The sequence below is a fragment of the Sceloporus undulatus genome, chromosome 4 (genome assembly GCF_019175285.1).
Source record: "Sceloporus undulatus isolate JIND9_A2432 ecotype Alabama chromosome 4, SceUnd_v1.1, whole genome shotgun sequence".
In the NCBI taxonomy this organism is placed as follows: domain Eukaryota; kingdom Metazoa; phylum Chordata; class Lepidosauria; order Squamata; family Phrynosomatidae; genus Sceloporus; species Sceloporus undulatus.
In genome coordinates this window covers 233,545,345-233,549,964 of record NC_056525.1, presented here as the reverse complement: position 1 = coordinate 233,549,964, position 4,620 = coordinate 233,545,345, and the positions used below count along the sequence as shown (strand labels likewise).

The 4,620-nt window shown below is 45.6% G+C and overlaps 1 long non-coding RNA gene across 1 annotated transcript; it reads right to left on the bottom strand.

Moving 5' to 3' along the window:
• LOC121927836 lies at nucleotides 1-1,852 on the bottom strand. The gene is made up of 2 exons (XR_006103345.1): nucleotides 1,554-1,852; nucleotides 1-1,111 (listed from the first exon to the last, which is right to left on the bottom strand). It is a non-coding gene; the product is annotated as an uncharacterized LOC121927836 (long non-coding RNA).
• Between the last annotated feature and the right edge of the window lie 2,768 nt (nucleotides 1,853-4,620).

Genomic DNA, 4,620 nt, shown 5'->3' with positions numbered 1-4,620 from the left:
AAAAACCATTATTAGGATATATCACCAACATGAAATTGCTTTAAAAGCAATGCAACATTGTTTTATACACAACAATGAATGATAACAGGCTAGCATACAATGCAAACTCCTAACACATTACAAATAAACGTCATTGCTTATATGTTTTCAACCTGAACAATTGGGCTTCATGAGAATTGAAACTGGTTTTTTGGATAAGGTTTGTTATGCTTACAATTTACCTCATTGACCGATGCGTGTTACTTTCAAGGGGAAAAGTGTAGTTTTGAAATAAAAACCAGTTTCAACAAAGTAACAAAAATTAGACATCAGTCTTATAAAAATAACAGTAATAACCCTTTGGTTTTGTTGATTAATGTAAGTTAAACCTATTTCCGATTCTTTGCTTTCAACATGGCTGGCGAGGGTTTGAACCCGGAACATCTGTGTCTTTTTTGGCAGCCGCCAAAGACATTACGGTTTCTTTATTTAACCCCTGAGCTATCTTTGAGTCGGGGAGCATATTCGGAAGGAGTTCGAGCAGAGCGTCCATCGCTCGCAAAGGCCAATTCTGCTCGGCTAAAAAGCCAGCCAGCGCCGCCTCTGTGCTCTTTTGCTGCTGGAGAATTGACTGGGTGGCCGTTTCTTTCAGATCGACGCTTTCTTTCATCTTTCTCATACGAAGGACGTGTTTCCTGGTCAAACCGTGTTTGTGGATGTCGCTCCTGTGGGCCGTGATGTGGATGCCGCACGCCAGGCAATGGGCCATTTCGTGGCATCCGGATTTCTTGGCGGATTTCTCCAGCCATCCTTGGAATCCGGGCTCCTTGAGCCACTTGGGCGAAAACTTCCTGAAATACCCTTTGCCCTTTTTGCTTTTCCCGCAAGGGCTACGCAGGGCCTTTGGCTCTTCAGGAAGGCGGCTGCTGTCGCTTGGCTGCTTTCTCCTCTGCTTTCTTGGAGTAGCAGCTCCTGAAGGGCCTTCCTGTGAGGGAGAAAACAGCCATCAGGGAGGCTACCCACGTAATCCTAGGAGCCAAACCGTGTTGAAAGTCTTGTGGGGCTCTTCAGGACCTTGTTTCTGAGTCTTACCTCGGATATAGACTTCTTCGTGACAAAGCGGTCCATTCTTCTGTTTGGGAACAAAAAGACAAAGCAAAGCAGCTAGGTTAGGCTAAGTGCTAAGATGGCAACGCAGGGCACAGCCATACATTCAAAGCCATTTACCCAAAATGATTGAGCTAATTCCCCAGAATTCCCCCCTTAAAACTCCGAAGGATGCTTCGAAAAGACTAAAACGATTCAAAATCCCCAGAAAAGGCTCAGAATCAGCTGGAACTCCCTGGGTTCCCTGGAAACTGGCAGCGATGGAGGCTGGGTCTCTTGCTGCCCCTGTTTCCATCGAGATTCACACAAGCGCGAAATATGTCCCCTTCCTTCCTCACTAACAAACCGCCATCCTAAAAACGGCGCCAAAAAGCGCCCACCCGAAACTAGAAACTTCTCTGGGCGCATGCGCGCTTCTGCTTCCACGCGCCAAGGAAACGGTCCTCTCGCATATAGCGCATGCGTACCTCTGCTCTCTCCACACAGCGGAAACCTTCCCCTCGTTCGGCGCGGACTCTTGCCTCACACCAGAAAACAAGCGTATCGTTCGATGCGCATGCGTACCTCTGCTTCCCCTCCCCACCCACACTAAGGAGCCCCTTTCCTCGTTTTGCTCGCATGCGCACTTTTGTTCCCCACAACGTAGACGCCACGGAAACCGCCCTCTTATTTGCCACGCATGCGCATCTTTGCTGCCTCAGCCACCCGGCGGAAAGCGCGCGCGTTCCCTCCTTTGGTGCGCATGCGCACGCCTGCCTCCCCGTACTGTGGATGCCACGCGCATGCGCATCCTTGTTTCTTCAAATCCCCGCGATCTTTTTGATGCGCATGCGCGCCACAATTCCAAACATTTGATTTTCTTTCAACTCATTTATCCTTCGTTCCTTAACCCTTTGAGGCGTTTCCTAAATTGAGCTCATATATATATATATATACACACACACATACACACACAAAAAAGAAAGCTGTGTGAGGAGGAGGAGGAGGCCGCAAGCAGATACGTAAAAAACTACAACGACGCGTCGTTGACCTTTGAACCGACGGCGACGCGAGGTCAAAGGTCGCGGGTCGCAATCAAAATGGCGGCCGCCGCCGCCTCCGAATTCGAAAGACCAGCGAGTCTGTGAAAGAGGCTCCGCGTCTGTTGGACGGAAAGGCGGCGAAGGCAGCTTCTTTTTCGCGGAGGATTCTCATCCGAACCGAGTCCGAGTCTCCCCGTTTGTCACCCAGCCGGAGCTTCTGGAGAACAGCCCTCAGCCTCCCCCCTTTCCTCGGCCAGCGCCTCTGACTGGAGAGAGACAGACCCTGCCTCCAGAACAGCAGCAGCAGCAGCAACCCCTTTTCTCAATAGAAACCCTCACTTTGGGAGCCCCTGGAGGCCCTCCGCCGCCCTTTGTAGCCTCAGCCACCTTTGTGCTTAGTCTCTATTTTGAGCCAGTATCCTATGGAACAGCCCTCCTCCCCTCCAATAAAGTACCTCTTGTAATAAGGCTACTCTCCAGGGAGAAGAAAACCCCTCTTTCCCTCAATATCAGGTTTCGCTTTGAGAGCCCCTAGAAGTCTCCCACCGCTTTACTCTTCTCCTCTTTTTTTGTACAACGTGTTTTGAGCCAGTATCCTATGAAACTGCCTCCCCCCCCCCAAACACACACACACACAGTACCTCTCTTGTACGACTTTAGTAAGAATATAATGTTTGGCTTTGAAAGCCCCCCACCGCCCCTTGTAGCCTGACCTTCCTTCCTCAGCCCCACTTCTACTTCTCTCTCTCTCTCTCTCTCTCTTTATACAACATCATTTAAGGCAGCATCCTATGAAACTGCCCCCCAAGTACTTCTTTGCTACTGTTTAAACAAGAAGTTAGTGCTGCTCATAACTTTGCTCCCTCTACTCCAAACTAAGTACTCTTGATCCAGTATCTTATGAAACAGCTCCCCCCACAAAAGTATTCCTGTTGTATACTGCTCTAATAAGAAGCCAGTGCTACTCTTAATCTAACCCCATTCTGTCTTGAACTTCCTCAGCCTTAGTTTTCTCTTTAAGCCAGTGTGGTATAAAACACTTCCCCTCTCCCCAGTTTTCCTGTTCTGTGCTGCCTCAATAAGAAGTTAGTGCTGTTTAAACTGGCTTGACGTTCCTCAGCCCCAGTTTTATTTTTGTCCTTGCCTTCTCCTTCCCAAAGTAACTTCTGTTCTATGCTGCTTCCATACAAAAAATATTAGTGCTACTTTAAGCTGAGCAACTCTAGAGTCTTCCCAGAAACCTTGGCAGGAACTGTGCTTCACCAAAAGAAAAGTCAGTACAGTAATGCTTAATGCTTCTTCAGTAAGCCAGATGTTCCCTGACAGATCAGGCCAGGAGGACTTTCTGTGTTGTGCCTGTTATTCTCTCATATGAAAAAGAGCACCGACAATAGCCAGTACTTGTTCTAGACTCTATAATTCAGAGCTATGTGATGGTAACTTATAACTAGATATCATTAGTTATCCTGTATTTGCTTTAGGTGCTTTTCTCCAGGGACACGTATCGCCAGTAACCGGCCCTTATTTCAGAAGCACATCTTCAGATCAGGCACATGCCTCTGAGGCTGATCCCTCCTCCAAGGACTTTTTCTTTTTACTACATCACTGAATTCTGACAGAAAAAAAATCTGGACAGTTTGGTTTGGAAACTCATAGAAACTCCAGGCTCTGCAAAAAGTGTCATCCCTTAACCTGGATGGGGGAAACTCTTTATACATGTTCTGCTACCTCACAAACTGTCAACAGGTTGCCCTGAAATAGCTGCATATACTACATGACTATCCCAGATTAAGAGACCAACATCACTAGTTTTCACATTTGGGGAAATCTGTTGCCATTTTCTTGAAGGCCACGTAGATGAAACTGTTTTGTAAATGCATAATGCTTTCTCTTTGGAGATCAGTTTGAATTGTTTGAAGATAGCGAATATAATTGAAAGATATTTGGTGAGAAGATTCTTGCTAAGAAAAGAAGTATCAGTGGAAAGACTTCTAATGAAGATGGTGGTGATGATGTGTCTTTGATCTTCACCAAGATCCAGGGTTGCAATTCATGATGAACAGGAAGAAAGGAGATAAGGGATTCGAGAGCCCAAGACCATATAAATTATAAGTACCTTCTTATTTTTTTCTTGTGACTATGGTTTGCTTTTTAAATACTCAGATGTTTTAAAAACTGTAACACTCAAGTAAGAGTAGGCCTTCAGTGTCAAAAATGCAACCACTTGCTGATAATATAGGAAATCTGGAAACCTGTTGAGAGTTATATTTTAATAAGCAGTTATAATCGGTAAATCAATGCTGTACTGATGTGAGAGACTGCATCCTTTCTTTCTAATTCAGGTTGCGTCCCCTTTATCCAAAATGCTTGAGACCAGAAGTGTTTGGGATTTTTTAAATTTTATTTTAGAATATTTTTATTTGCATAGTGAGATACTTTGGCGATGAGACCCAAATCTAAATATGAAGTGTACAGTACAGTATGTATGTTTTCTATACACCTTATACACATA